The sequence below is a fragment of the Nelusetta ayraudi genome, unplaced genomic scaffold (genome assembly GCF_046127955.1).
Source record: "Nelusetta ayraudi isolate G7.1 ecotype Tasmania unplaced genomic scaffold, CSIRO-AGI_Nayr_v1 ptg000023l, whole genome shotgun sequence".
Lineage (NCBI taxonomy): Eukaryota > Metazoa > Chordata > Actinopteri > Tetraodontiformes > Monacanthidae > Nelusetta > Nelusetta ayraudi.
The window spans coordinates 4,453,154-4,470,000 of record NW_027466073.1 but is presented as its reverse complement, the minus strand read 5'-3'; positions in this window follow the sequence as shown (position 1 = coordinate 4,470,000).

The following is a 16,847-nucleotide window of genomic DNA, read 5'->3' as shown; positions in this document are numbered from 1 at the left end:
GTAGAGGTCAGTGTAGATGCTGTTGAGGAGGGTTTGACTTCCTGCTTCTTCACCTTCAGTCACACGTTCACATCTCCTCTCCAGACTGATCTTCTGCTGCTGTAGAAGCTCCTGCAGACCATCATCAGCCTCTGGAGCAGAGAAAAGGTTGGAGAAGAAAACATCAGTGTGACAGTGTGAGCATCATTTTCTCTCCACAACTTTTCAGCTGCTGTGGTGAAGCTGCTGTGTGACTGTTTGCTCTCAACGTCCCTCAGTGAATCTTCTCACTGGAGGTCCTGACGTGATCTCAGAGGGAGAAGTGAAGGAGGTGCCGGTGGACAGTCTTACTGTGATCAGTCTGGCTGTGACTGGCAGGTTGCAGTGCTGCTCCACACTGAAGACACGAGGACTCACCTGATGGAGCAGGCCGGTCCCAGAATGAGCCAATGAACCTTCTGTATAACGAGGACGTCCAGCTCATCCTGGCCTGCTGCTGCTGCTGCTGCTGCTGCTGCTGCTGCTGCTGCTGCTGCCGCTGTAGAAGCTCCTTCAGCTGCTGCTTCTCACCACCAGGACTCCCCTCCGTCTTCCTGTGGAGACACTTTGGCTTTGAGTGAGTGGATCAGTTGTTGGTGTCCATCACTTGTCAGCTGTTTTTCTGACTCCATCATTAGTTGGATGGAATCATTGTCTCCATCAACACTAACTGACAGCCTGCTGGCCTCCTAGTGGGCTCTTCACAAATCACTTCTTGTCTTTTGCTCTCTTTTCTAAATTCAATCCCTTCATGCAGCTTCACAATCAAAGAATTTGACCCACAAAGAATGGAGCGCAGCCGTTAATGACGGCGTCTTTTAGCCACCACGTTGCGCCCGTCATGGATTTGTAGCTGTTTTCTAGGCTGGTCTTGTCACATCATCTAATATATTATTAGATGACATATTCATCTATCAAATGTATATTATCTATCTGGTGTGGTTGACACCTGGTGGGCTCTGGTTGAGCAGTGGCTCTGTGGAACTGGCCCTTTGTTTCTCAGCAGACAGAGACAGTGGAGTCACATTGCACTGAACTTTGGATTGAAATTCATCTCAGTGGAGTTGAGCTGCACTTTATGACAGAGCATCAAACATTCCTGCCACTGCATAAAGTTCAGTCTCAGAAAGGCTTTGCTGCATTTCAACATGATGAATGTGACCATGTCAAAGGGGGGGGGGGGGGAAGACAGAGTGGGTAGGAGAAAGAGGGGGGGGGCAGAGAGAGAGAGGATTGATTGATTTTCAGCAGTATTATTATGTTGACATAGTTTTTGTATTGGCTGGAAATGTCTTGTTGCCAGGCAGAAAGATCAACTCCCCACTATGATACAACTGATGCTTGCATTGTGGCTACAAACAAAACCAAACAAGCAAAAACTGGTCAAACAGCGCCCCTCAGTGGCAGAACTGGGAGCTGCGAGGACCGACGCGTCATAGGAAGGTTTGAAGGTTCAAGGCCACATTTGAACACATTGTGTTTCTTATTGACATATTATAGAGTGACCTGTCTGAAATATCTGCCTGTTAATCAATGTGTTATTTTTTCAGCATGTGTTCATTTCTCTGTAAAGTCTGCAGTAGAAGGTAGTTTTGACTCGAGGGCGCCCCCTGGCGGCTCTTTCCAGAACTACAGTTGCCATCACTTGTTGGCAGTCCATGATGACGGTGAGAAAAATGTGATTTCCTCTTTGAAGAGCTGCACCTGTTTCTCCCTGACGTGATGAGACTGGACACTTGTTGAGGGATGTGACACTTCCTGTCAGCTCCTGAGGACAACAAGGAGGCCGAGCCTCTAATGCCCCCTACTGGCTGCACTCTGGAAGAGCCCTCCCCCCATCCTCAGGACCAAGTAATCCTCCCTCAACGTGAACACATCACTTCCATGTGAGGAGAGAAGAAGAGACGGCAGAAGTCAGCACTCACACTTCAGTCCTTGAACGCATCATCAGAGACATTCACTGCTGTTGAGTGAAGATGATGGATTCACTGCTGATGAGAAGCAGACTCTCCGTCACATATGTGCTGTGTCTCAATTCAGGGTGTGCACCCTTCAGTCCAAATGTCCTCCATCTGAAGGAAGCGTTCTTCAAGGACCCAGCCTAGAAGGACGGACCAAACCCCGCCTCCCCGGTAACCACTGGGGACGGTCTAGCCTTCAGTGTATTTCCTCGTTGCGTCACCACCGTTCCCTCCGGCTGGCCAACCCCAGAAGTGATGTTTTTATAGTATCAAGCCATTGGTTCGCCATCTAACAATGCTGTTGGATGATCAAATAAGTAAAATCCTACGTTAAAAACTGGATACTTTATGTGAAACGTCAATATTTAAATTTATATGTCGTGTCTTTACCAGTATTGGCAGCGGGACGGCTTGACTGGTGAGAGGGGCATGATGGGAAATGACACTATTGAGCAGATCAGGACTAAAATATTGATCCGTCCAATACGTGGATTCTCAAATCAATACTCCAGTCATCTGAGGCCTTCCATTGTTTCTCTGGGGTACAGCCAGATAGAAATGCTCCAACTCTGAGGTGTGGGCGGGGCCAAGGCTGATGGGACCGACCAATAGCAAGGTGTTGATTTTTCAACATCAGGTGTTGATGATCAAGCAGGTGTTGTCATCAACAGCTCTGTTGAGTCAGCGGTTCATCTGTATTTCCGGGACAAAGGCCCCTCCTTCCAAGACTCAAAGGTCCAGATTTTAGACACAGAAGACAGATGGTTTGAGAGAGGAGTGAAAGAAGCCACCTGTGTCCACCTAGAGCGACCCTCTGTGAACAGAGAGGAAGACTCCTGCTGCTGCTGCTGCCTCCAGCCAACATGCAGCCAGACGGAGAAGCACTTGGACTTTGAGGTGCTCTTGGGATATTTTCTGATTCTTAGATTCTCTGATCAGTGTTTCTGCTCCCACTTCCCTGAAATCACATGACGCTGTGTTGAGCTGAAGTGCAGCCACGCCCCTCTCTCTCTGCCAGGGTGCATCTAGTGTGGCTGTGGCTCCCAGGAGCAGTTGGAGTGCAAGAGGTGAAGATGGTCTGGTCCTCAAGGATGCTCACTCCATCAAAAGACAAGGGCAGCAAACATTGTGTCAGAAGCAGTGGCAGGAAAACAGTGGCAGAAACTGCACAAGGAGCAGAACACACTGCAGGACAAAGTAGTGATGGACAAATGAAGCTTGTGGGAAACATCCAAGCACTGGAGCCACTGCTTGAAAATGGCTGCAAATGACTGCAAGCTGCAGTAACACTGCCCTCTGCTGGCCACACACACACACACACACACACACACACACACACACACACACACACACACACACACATCTCAATGAGCAGCATTCAGGATGCTGCATTTATTGTAGAGAAGCTTTGATGCTGAAGTATCATTGCTCTGATCACCTTTGACCTTAAAAAGCCTCGACTTGAAATAATCTCTCTCTCTCAGGGTCAAAGGTCAGAGGTCAAGGTAGGTCCATTACTACTGTTATTCTCATTGCTTTGTTAATTAAAAAAAGGTTTCAACAATAAATGTTGTACACATGTGTATTTTTGTAAGCATCTTTCACATGTGTATGTTCTTAAACGTGTATATTTCAATAACATTTTAATAATCCTTTGTGTTTGATCTTCAATGTCTTTTTTCAACACATTCTATCATCTGCATGCTTTACCATCTCTTTGAAACACATTCTAATAAATATTGCAGTGTTTTTCAACATATTTTTCAATGCATTGAAAGCTCCTCCAGTTCTCCAGTCAACTCATGTCTTCATTCTGAGGCTGCTGGTGCAATTCCTCCAATCAAATCATCAACACATCAACTGTAGTCAGAGACTTTCATCATCACTATGGACACTGTTGCTTTTCCCGCCGCTTCATCGTTCAACTTTGGCTTCACTTTCAATAGGATGCCGCACTTTTCACGCTCGCCTCCCCTGCAGTCCTCTGGCGCCCCCCAGTGGAGGCTTTGAAAAGCGCAGGGCCAGAGGGATCAGTGGCACTGTTCAAATCCACATTCACTGACTTTACCTTCCTGTTGTTGAGTTGAAACTCCGCCCACCCTCCCAGTTTCAGGGAGCCTGATTGTAACGGAACAATTGAATCAGGGGTCAGACGGTTGGAACCGGGTCAAAGGTCAAATTCATAGGATTCAAAGACGTGTATTTCAGGAACGGAAGGTCATATAAAGATGATTCCACCTCTGGCCTGTTCAGAAGGGAGGAATTATGTCAGAGGATCCAGGTTTGAAGTCAAACTACGTCCCGGGGGCCATATGCGGCCAATTACACTCTCCAATCCGGCCGACCAAACTTGAAGGAATTATATTAATAGTCATTAAGTCATGAAATAGAAAACAATGAAAACAATTATTTTGTTGTGTTCATTATTTAATTGCCATTAAAGCAACATATTGTCTACACATCCCCTGATATATGTCTTCCTCCAATGAGAAAGCGGCCCCTCTGTCATATTGTAGAAGCCATTATGGCCCACCAGTCAAACAGATTAGAGGCTCACTTAGTGTTGGAGTTGGGCTTGGTTCAAAGTAGCAAGAGAACAAAAGAGGCTTTGCTTCAGAATTGAACCAACAACCAGGATTGGAACCCTGGTTTTCAGCACCACAGTAAGCAGGCTAACCCACTGAGCTAAGCTGCTAAGCAGGTTCCTGAGGTCTGTGCAGGGATGTCACTACATCAATAGACAGCAGTGACTTGACATTGGTGCGTTTCAACACTGGACTCTGCAGGAGAAACAAACAGCCACAGTCACTTTGTACAAGTGCAACACAACAAGTGGAGCTGAAGCCTTTTAGATACAATGAAGAGGAAAGAAAATTCTCCTCACTCTTTGAAAATGGAATTCAAACAGAGTTTGAAAAGAGGGAAGGAGGAGCTCTGTGTTGGGAGTCAGCATTGGGCCCCACAAGACCGTCTTCAGCGCTGAGAAAGCAAAGAACTACAGAGGCCTCAGTGCTTCACCTGACACACTGACACACACTGACACACACACTGACACACACTGACAAGCAGCGACACAGACACACAACAAAGGACAACAAGTTGCCAAAACCAAAGATTCTTCAACTCATTTCCTCATCAGTGATGAATAATAGAAGATCATCAGCATCAAATCAATCATATATAGGTCACTGTATGATATAATGACACAGTTTATAGTCACGTGTTTACCAGAAGCAGTGGGCTGTATAATAGGATGTATGAACAGGGTGACCTATTGACCTCCACAGTGCTAAGGCTAACAAGGTGGTTAGCTCAGTAGGCTAAATCTCTCACTGTGGTTGTAGAAGATGTGGCTTCAAATCCCACTTGGTACCACATGACCAGGTTTTTACTGTGTATATTTGTACTTTATACTATAGCATGTGTTTTTTTCTGGTTTTCAGACATGTTGAGATTTTGCTTGGAGTAGCGCTGTCTCGTGCTAAGCTACCACAGGACTTTTTTAATAACTTTTAATGAAAGTATTTAAAATTCTTTGTACTTGGAAAAAAACAACATTGTATGCAGATTTTTTCAACTGTTCAGAGAAGAGCTTCAATCAGTTCTCCAGGAGCTGCATCCCATCAGCCCACAGATGGCTCAGTTAATAAGACAACTAACTGTGAATCACAAGGTTGTTGGTTCGAGTCCCACCATGGGCTGAGACTCCAACGGCCTCAAAAGATCAGTAGAAGTGACTTCAGAGTTTTCACGTAGCTCAGCATGAAAAGCAAAATGTCTCTGAATACTGGATGCTTCAATTGAGATGACAAATTGCTCCTCTTGAATTGAAAACACTAGTCCCTACTGAGTGACAAAACCTTTGCCAATACTCTTTCTTTGCACACTTTATGATTCTTCCTACCCTGGCTTGTGATCTTTGATATACAATAAGACTCTGATCATTAAGATTCTGTTTGAAGACTTTCAATACCTTGTTTCTGCTTTGAATTGCCTCATCACAACCACCTGAGCCTTGGTGGTCAGCTTTTAACTAGCAAGCCCCTCCCTCTGGACCAACCCACAATGAAGTGGCAAATGACAAAAGCAGCCAATAGAAGGCCTTCAGTCAACATTAGAGGCTCCCTACCGTCACTCTCACAAGCAAAACAAAAATACACACAATTCCACTGCTTCCCCCTGACAAGTCAACCTCAAAGTCGTAGCACAACACTCCTGATTGGATGATTACTGAAGTACACGTGATGCTCCACTATCAGCAGCAGCCCTGTGCAGATGGCTACTTCCTGTTAGCTCTATCAGCAGGACTTGAGAGCAGCTCTGGTTCCGACCCAGTGACTGTGGAGGAGGGAGACAGCAGTTAACAGAAGCCCTCAGCAAACAATGAAAGGATGAGTGTGTATGAATCAATAACCTGACTGGCCTCAACACACACTGTGTGTGTTCTGCAAATATACTGACTGAAAAAACATCTCCTTATGTTTGAACTGTTCAATGTATTCTATATTGTTGTCTGTTGTTTGAAATGATTCTCTTCCTATGTTGACATTTGACTTTGGATTGATTGTAGATGATGGGAGTAGAACTCTGTTCAAGCCCTTTGGGCTTCGTTCCCTCCTTGTTTTAAATTGTGCTCAATAAATCAATACAAATACAAATATATGTGAGGGTAGGTGATGGTGTCAATGTTCAAATGTTTCTTGACAATGACAGAGGGGAATCTTTTTTTTCCCTTGTCCTGTCTGGCCATCATGAGCAGCAGAAGTGTGTCTGAATGTCTTCATGATGGCTGACAGATTTGATTCTCAAAGGCGGAGCTTGTGAGCCCAGGGTGTGAATGACACGGGTGGGTTCAGGAAGGACCTGATGACTGCTTTGATTCTATTTTGATGGATGAGTGATATTGTGGCCAGGACTGAGGGAGGGACAGAGAGAGAAAAAGAGAGAAAAAATTGGATGGAAGTGAGGGCTTGGGAGAGCAACTGGCAACAATGTACAGGTATTGTGTCCAAACAACAACAGATATTAGTTTACATAATTAATGATCCAAAAATGAACTCATTCAAATAGTAAACAGATGAACTCAGAGCTGGTGGGGAAGAGGTCCAGAGCAGTGAGCCCCCCTGGCCAGAGGCCACCAGCCCCCCGAAGAGCCAGGACCAGAGGGCTGGGAGGCAGACACCCCTGGATGGAGGACAGGAAGCACAACCTGGCCCCCGGATGGATGGGGAGCCCCAGGACAAGAGAGTACCAGAACCAGGCCCTGGACCAGAACCCAGGCCCTTCACCCACTGGACAAGACAAGGCACGACAGAGAGGCTGGTCACATGGAGCAGCCTCTGAAAGACTGCTTTGACTCCACAGACTGGGACGCATTGCAGGGCTCTCACAACCACAACATGGACCAGATGGTTGACTGCACTACGGACTCTAGAAACTTCTGTATGGACGCTGTTGTTCAAGTTGGATCTGGACGCTGCTTTGCCAACAACAAGCCCTGGAGAACCAGCGACATCAAGGACCTTCTGAACCAGGAGAAGATCTTCAAAGATGCTGAGCGACAGGAGTTCCAGCGGGTCCAGAGGGAACTCAGAGTCCAAGTCAAGGAGGCGAGGGAGCAGCACAGAAGGAAAAATGAAGAAAGGATGCAGAACAACAATATGAGGGAGGTGTGGGAGAGGATGAAGACCATCACTGGCTGCAGCTCAAAGAGAGGTGGCCACTGTCAGAAAGCTCCCACACATGTGTTGTTTAGTGCTCACCACTTGGGGGCGGTGTTGTACCTCTGTTGGCCACCGTCATTCACTCATTTATTACGTCTGTGCCTGACTGCACCTGATAGCGCTGTCAGTCAGTTAGTCATCAGCCTCCCGGCACGTCACTGCCCCCTACCGGTGCGGCGCGGTACTTTCTGCCTGGCCTGGTGTATTTTCACTTCGTTCACACGTATTTTCATGGATCATTAGAAAGAATACACTGGTCACAAACACTCATTAAATGTATTAGACAGCCTGTGGAACTTCAGCAGATGTAGTACATCAGTAATAGTAGTAATCAAGCATGATAGATAGATAGATAGATAGATATTAATACATTTTATTTGTGTGGCACATTTTAGAAACCTCAGACACTTTACAAAGTCATTAACATAATAAAATCAATAGTGTAGTGTGTCTGTTGATGAGCACCATGGTCTTGGCCTGGGCTTGAAGAAGCAACCATCTCTTTGAAATGTCCCACTGTGGGTCTCCACATGATCTTCTGTGCAACAATTTGTCCTGTGAGCTCACTGGAAGAGTCTGCAGAGGAAGCAGAAGATGAGGGTGTCTACCTCTCAGCTGCAGCAGCTCACCATCTTCACCACTGTGCTGACTGGTGGAGGCGTCGCCACCATGTACTACCTACAGCAGAGTGAGTTCCATTCACTAACACCATTCACACCTTCACATCTCTGTGTGTAGGAAGAACTCTCTGGAGCTGCTTCAATGGACCACAGTGACAGACAAAACAAAGCATCCCAGCACTGCAGGCCACCAAACTACCAGTGGAGTTAGAATCAGGTTCTTGATGTCTGAAGATTCTGTCTGTCATGAACAGAGTCGGGTCGGAACCGCAGCGGTACCGTCTACACCGTGTGCACAATTATTAGGCAAGTTGTATTTTTGAGGATTAGTTTGCTATTGTACATCTAGAGTGCTTTTGATCTATCCAAAATGTGAACAAACCATCAAACCGGAACATTTAAGTAGTAAAAGTGAAGTTCTGGCTTTCTTATGAGAATATCTTTATGTACACCATTATTCGGAAACTATTAGTGTGCACAATTATTATGCAACTAAATGAAAAACAAAGATTTTCGCATCTCACTTGTTTATTTTTACATGTTAAAGTGAGAATAAAAAAAACCCCTCAGAATTAACAAATAAACATTTCAGAAATAATAATAATAATAATAATAATAATAATAATAATAATAATAATAATAATAACAATAACAATAATAATAATAATAATAATAATGAGAGCAGGCCTTCGCTGAGGCTCAGTCCCGAATATTAATAATAATAATTTAAAAAAAACAGTCACCAGTATAGCCACCCTTCTTTTCAATAACATTCACAAGCCTTCCATTCGCGGAGTTTAGTCAGTTTCTTGATCTGGTCAGAATCAACTTTTTGTACAGCTGCCGAAACACTGTTCTGAGAGGTGCACTGTTTACCTTTACTCTAAATGTCCTGCTTAAGAACGGCCCAAAAGTTCTCAATAGGGTTTAAGTCAGGTGAAAAGGGGGACCATGTCATTAGTTTTTCATTTTTAAGGCCTTTACTGGCCAGCCACACAGTGGAATACTTTGATGCATGTGATGGAGCATTGTCTTGCATAAAATCAAAGTCCTCTTGAAAGATGCAGACTTTTTCCTGTACCACTGCTTGAAGAAAGTGTCTTCTAAAAATTGGCAGTAGGTCTGAGAGTTGATTTTGAGTCCATATTCAACCCAAAAAGGTCCAACTGCTCATCTTTAACAATACCTGCCCATACCAGTACCCAGAGATGGGGACTCGAGTTAAAGACTCGTACTCGAGTCGCATTTTTGGAGACTCCAGACTCGACTCGGACTCGATCCTAAAAGACTCGAGAATTGACTCGACTCGAGATCAAAGACTCGTGGGCAATCTTTAATTTAATTTAATTTTTTTGTTGTTTTATTTATTTATTTATTTTTCACAAAACCACCTCCGATGCGCGACGCATCGCGTCACATCCCTCCCTCTCTCCTTCATTATCAGTCATCATGGCAAGTGCAAGTGGAGCAGCTGCTGCTAAAGAAAGTCCACCGCCAGGTTCGCTACCCTTTATATTGACGCACTGCTACACAAACTTCAAACAGAACGGCAGAGACAGAACTGCAAAATGTAAATGCTGCAAAAGGACAATAAAAGAAAAAGGTTCCACAACCAGCAACTTCCTGCGGCACATTGAAAAGGTGCACAAGGAAAGGTAAGTTGTACTCATAGTGTTTTTGCATACATTGTCTAGTTATTGTTTAGCTTAGTGCATTACCAAGAAGAAACGGTCGGGCCGTGGTGTTCAACGAGACCGCAGTGTAACGTTAAACAAACACCACGGCTTGGTTACCGCCGTTTTACAAGCTAGCTTGTTGCGCTAGCTTGTTGCGCTAGCTTATCACACTAGTGTTTAGGGTTGCCACCCGTCTCGTTTTTCCCAGAATTGTTCTCTTTTTTCACCACCTGTCCCGGGAAAAATAAAATCTCTCCCGGGACACAATTTGTCCCGTTGTTTAGGGAAAATGACAAAACCTCATTTGATTTCCGTCTGTGGTCTAGATAGGGTTGCCAACCCTCCCGTAAATATACGCACTTCACTTTTTACCCGTATATTTCGGGGATGCCTCCGCCTCCCCCCCATGTCCCGGATTTGAAACTCTAGGAGGTGGCAACCCTACTAGTGTTTGTGTTACAAAAATGAGCAACCTCCCATGTTGTTCATCTACAGGTATACTGAATATAAGGCAGCCAAAAAAGTTTCCTGTGGAGAAGCCCAAGAGGGTCAGACTCAGAGCAGCCTCGATTCCTTTGTGGGACTAAAACAAGGAGTGAAAACATACAGCCAGGGCCATCCCCGACAGAAGACCATTACTGACTCCATAATTCATGACCTCATCATCTCATGCAACCTTCCTCTGTCCTTGGTTGACATACCCAGCTTCCAGAACTTCATGTCAGTGGTGGATGAAAAATACTGCCCAGTAAGTCGAAACACCGTTACCAGACGTCTGAGTGATGTAGCATCCGACAAAGAGTACAAGATCAAATCCAAATTACAAAAAGCAGACAGTGTGTCTGTGACTGTGGACATTTGGACTGACAGGAGCATGCGAGGCTTTCTAGGTGTAACGGCCCACTTCATGGAAATGGAGAAGAACAGTGTCTCAAGACTGCAGACAGTTCTCTTAAGTTGTGATAGATTCACAGGTTCACACACTGCAATCAGAATCAGTGAACAATTTGAGGAGATATGTGACAAATTTAATGTAAAACACAAATTAGATTACATTATCAGTGATAACGCTTCAAATATGAAGAAGGCCTTTACAGTTTGTTTCCCCTCAACAACTAGAGCTGAGAGGCATGAGTTGGATGACGAGGGTGAAGATGATGATGAGCTAGAAAATGATGACTTATGGGAGGATACAGGTGAAACCCTCCAAGAAGATGTGGACACCATCCAGAGTAGCTGCCGGCAACAGCGGCTGCAGTGCTTTGCCCATTCATTGCAGCTCGTCGTGCGAGATGGACTGAAAGAGACCAAAATTATTAACTGTGCATTGGCAAAGGTGACAAAATTCTGCAGTTTACTTCATACAACTTGTGGACTTAAGGAAGCTTTTAAGAAAACGTATGGAGCCAATCGGAGCATCCCCTCTGCTGTAGCAACTCGTTGGAACTCGACTCTCCGCCTTGTACAGGCAGTCACTGACCTTGATCCCCAAAGCCTTAACACTCTCCTGGAAGATGAAAGACACAAAAGCCTGTGCCTAACAGGCAGAGAGTTGAGCCAGCGGAAAGAGCTTGTGGAAATTCTGGGCCCGTTTCTTCAAGCAACAGATCTCACACAAGCAGAGAAGGTGGTTACTCTCAGTGCGGCTCTCCCTAGCATTCTATCACTCAACAGCCACCTCAACAGTATGCAGAAGAAAGCTCATTACCTGCGCGGTTTAGTGAAAGCCCTACAGCAGTCCCTCCAACGCCGTTTTCAGGTATGATGGGAGCTATAAAAAGAAAACATTTTCACCCACTTCTTTACTTCTGTAAACCTGTGATCTGACCGTAAAGCTGAATTTGATGATCTGATTTTGTTTCAGGGGATGTTCGTAAATGTCAGAATGGAGGAGTCGGACAAGCCTGCAGGAGACCTGCCCTTTGGAGATAAGGTTTACATGATGGCTGCACTACTGGACCCATACTACTGCCTCTTTTGGCTGGAGCATGATGTTCCCATCCCAAATGATGTCAAGAGTGATGTGAAGGAGATGGTAATGGGTAAGTTTACTTGTGATAGATTCCTTAACTTATATATTCCTTAATTTAATCATCACTATTTGTATAACTAAGATCATGATCTGATGAACATAATCTAACTAACCATGTTTTTTGTGGACATTTTTCAGATCATGTCTTGGCTGATGCTTCTCAAGTCACTGTACGTCAAGAGAACAGCAGCGGTGGTGAAGATGACAAGGAGCAGTCACCGACACCTGCCAAAGTTCCTCGCCTGTTCTCAGCCTATCGGAAGAAAAGCAAGAAGAACCCAGACCATGCCTCATCTGTCAGGGCTGAACTCAAGCGCTACATCCAGAATTCGGAGTCCACTGCGGCCGATGAAGAAGAAACGCAAACAGACTGTCTGGAATTCTGGAATCGACATACTAAGGGTTTCCCCAGACTTCATAGGGTGGCTATGAGAGTGCTTAGTGTCCCTGCTACCAGTGCACCAGTAGAGAGGGTATTTATTCACGGAGGTATTAGTATTATAATGCGCCCGCACAGAGCCAGGCTTAGTGCAACAAACCTGTCATGCTTAATTTTTCTGAAATGTAACAAGCATGTTGCATAATTTTTGATGGTCTTTCAGCGACTGAGAGGCAGCCTAATAATTTTTGAAATGTAACTTAAGTTCAGTTGCATCATTTTTCAGTCTTTCAGCCACTGAGAGGCAGCCTAATATTTTTTTTTAAATGTATCTAAGTTCAGTTGCATAATTTTGATGGTCTTTCAGCCACTGAGAGGCAGCCTAATATTTTTTTTAAATGTAACTTAAGTTCAGTTGTATAATTTTTCAGTCTTTCGGCCACTGAGAGGCAGCCTAATGTTTTTTTTTTAAATGTAACTAAGTTCACCTTCTTGGAGGCTTTCTTTCTTTTCTTTTTTCCACACATGGGTTAGTTTAGTAATAGTTAAGGCCCATGGAAAGGACAGACAGTTTTACTACTTTATTTTATCTATTTTATTATTTAATATTATTTATTATTATAAATGCCATCTATTTTTGTTTTTTTTTAAAAAAAAGTCTGAATAAAAATACAAATTTGGATATACTGTATTTCAGCCAGAGGCTATGTCATTTTATATATGTGTGTGTGTGTGTGTGTGTGTGTGTGTGTGTGTGTGTGTGTGTGTGTGTGTGTGTGTGTGTGTGTGTAAAGACTCGTGACTCGACTCGGACTCTAAATCAAAGACTCGCGACTCGACGAGTCTTGCCCCTTAAAGACTCGAGAATTGACTCGACTCGAGGCCGAAGACTCGTGACTCGACTCGGACTCTAAATCAAAGGCTCGTGGGCATCTCTGCCAGTACCCCACCGCCATCTTGCTGGCATCTGAGTCGAAGTGGAGCTCTGTAGCCATTACTGATCCAACCACGGGCCCTTCAATCCTTTCCAACAAGAGTCCCTCTCATCTCATCAGTCCACAAAACCTTTGAAGAATCTGTCTTCAGATATTTCTTGGCCCATTCTTGACGTTTCAACTTGTGTGTCTTGTTCAGAGGTGGTCGGGTTTCAGCCTTTCTGACCTTGGCCATGTCTCTGAGAACTAAATACCTTGTACTTCTTGACACTCCAGGTAGGTTGCAGTTGTGAAATATTGCAGAACTGGAGGATAATGGGTTCCTGGTGGCTTCAAGTTTGTTTCTTCTCAATTTTTTGCGGTTAAATTGCATCTTTTCTTCTCAACACGTTTCTTGCAACCCTGTTTACCATTTGCTACAAAACGTTTGATGGTTCTGTGATCACGCCCCAATATCTTAGATATTTCAAGTGTGCTGCATCCCTCTGAAAGACCTTTTTACAATTTTTGACTTTTCAGAGTCAGTCAAATCTCTTTTTTGGCCCATTTTTCCCGAGGAGAAGAATCTGCCTAATAATTATGCACACCTTGATATAGGGCGTTGATGTCCTTAGGCCACACCCTCCCTCGTTATACAAATACACATCATCTAATATGCATTATATCCTCTTAGCATTCAAGTTTATACAGCTTGGGGTTGGAAATTAAGGATAAAATGATCATATGGTCAAAATAGTCACTTGCCTAATAATTGTGCACACGGTGTATATATGGATCTATCTACTACTAACTCTCAAAAAACTGACAACCAACAGCAACAAAACCAACCTACTATGCAATTTTTTTTTGAAATTAGCGCCATTAAATAGGGATGCCCTATTTGCATGCAGTCAGCCATGTTTCACCTCCAGTCAACACGCAGTGGTTCACATGAAGGTCCAAGAGGCCTACAGACCTACACTGAGTCTGGACGTGGCAGTACAGTTGGATCATTGTCTTTGTTGTGTTGTTTGGTCATTGTGATCCAATGTAATGTGAGAGAAGGACGAGTGCAGTTATATTGGAGTGAGTTATTTAGAGTGTAATAGAAGTTATAATGCAGAGTCTGTTTTTATGAAATGTTCTATCACCTGGCAACCATCCATCCATCCATCCATCCATCCATCCATCTTCTACTGCTGTATCTGGAGTCAGGTCTCGGGGGCAGCAGCCTCAGCAGAGACCCCCAGACTTCCCTGGACCCAGTCACCTCCTCCAGCTCCTCCAGTGGGACCCCAAGGCTTCCCAGTCCAGCCCAGAGACCTGGTCCCTCCAGCAGGGTCTCCTCCTGGTAGGACATGCCTGGAACACCTCCCCAGGGAGGCGTCCTAAACAAGACCCTGAGATGCTGGAACTCCTCCCCCTGAGGCAGGGCCTCCCCACCGACCCAGAGAGGGCAAACCACCTCATATCCAGCATTGATTTATCTGTTGGTAATTAATTATAATGTATCATTTATTTTATTTAAATTATATTTGAACTGAATTGGATTTGTTTGTAAAAGTGAGATTTATTTTCATTGATTCATGTGGTTTATGTTGAGACCGAGTGGAGAAGTGGGTATGGCCTACAGAAGGTTTGAGTACACAAGTTATTCAGATATGGAGAATCCCCATGGCAGGACTTCAGGAGATATATAATCAAAGTGTTAAAGCAGCAGAAATGAAACGTCAGTTGAGGTCAAGGTCACACAGGTTGTGATGGCTTTTATTGTCAGAATATTGAATCATTGAAATATAATGTTTGAGCTCGTAACAAAGTTAGGATGATATAACATAATCACATAAAATAAATGATCTGGTTTCCTTCTGATTCATTGACGTCCTTCTGAAATCTCCACACAAACATCTGGCAAGCATCAAAACCATGAATTATTTTGAGGGAAACTTCTTTTGTCTTACTTATAATTCAATTATGATTTGAGTTCCCATCACAGGTGTTGTGAATCACTTTATCTTTTCCACATGATTTCCTTATTTAAGATCATGAAGCAGAAATAAAGTCTCTTGAAAAGTATTTTTCACCTCCAAAATGAAGATGTTATAGAAGTCTGAAGTGAGAGCAGAGCAGTTTGTTGTTGATGTGTGGAACCTTCATGCTGAGATGTTCCAGCCGTGGATGATGAGAGCAGAAGCAGTGGTTGTGTTGCTGCTGCCTTCACTGAGCAGCTGCTCCAAGTCCTGCTTCTTCCACTGAGGATTCAGCTCCACCAGTGGCTTCTGGGACGTCTCTCCCAGTAGAAGCAGTCCGCCAGCCACCAGGCTGCACTGGGGTCAAAGGTCGTGACACACCCACACAGTCTTGGTGCGTGCAGCTTGCTGTTTGGCTCCACTGGTTGTAGTTCTGTCAGCCACCAGTAGATGGAGCGCTCCTCTTCACTCTCCTCATCCTCACCACCACCTGCAAAGATAAGAAGAGACAGCAGGAGTCAGGACTCAGGGTCCTTGAACGCATCATCACAGAGACGTTGACTGTTGATGGAGATGATGGAGTGACTGGTGAGAAGAAGCAGACTCTCAGTCACATGTCAAGTATGGAACATCAGAAGGTCATGTGACCATGGAGTGTTGGACTGATACTGAGGCCTGATGAAGATGAACTGATCAATAATTGGGTGGTGAACTGAGAGAAGAAGCAGTTTGGCAGCAGATGTTGGATGAATGAGGAGCAGCTGGACGTCACAATCCTCCTCTCACACTGTGACTGGGAACACTGGACCTCTGCTGTGGGATCAACTGGCTTTGGTGCTGGAACCATCATCCACTGCTTCCAAACCAGTACTAACCTCACACTCTTCAGTTGATGGTCACTGCTGTAGACAAGATCCATCAGTGGCTCCTTCACTGATGACTCCTTCAGGGGGTTCATATTCAGGTCCAGGTGTCTGAGGTGGGAGGGGTTGGACTTCAGAGCTGAGAGCAGCCAATCACAGCTGAGCTCTGACAAATTGCAGCCCCACAACCTGAACAGAGAATAAATGATGAGGTTTATAATGATAGAGAGTTTTTCCTGGGTGTCATCACTCTGAAAATCAAAGTGAAATGTCCACTTCAGCATCTGCAATCTGCAATCTGACCACTAGATGGGAGGATTTTACCCACTGTACCTTCAAGCCCAGTTTCATTCATTACTATCACAAACCAGTGTCTGCAAATTGAATTTCCAACAGCAGTAAAGTGAAAATCATGACGACAACAACAAGAGTGATAGAAGTTGTAGAGTGAAGAGGGTGAACTGACCTCAGAGTCTCCAGTTTACAGTCTGGACTCTGCAGAAAACCACTCAGCTCCTTCACTGATGAATCCTTAAGGTGGTTCCAACTCAGGTTCAGCTCTCTGAGGTGGGAGGGGTTGGACTTCAGAGCTGAGAGCAGCCAATCACAGCTGAGCTTTGTCAACCAGCAGTTCTCCAGCCTGAATAAAGAATCAATATTTGATTTCTTCCATGGTGTAAATGTCATATTC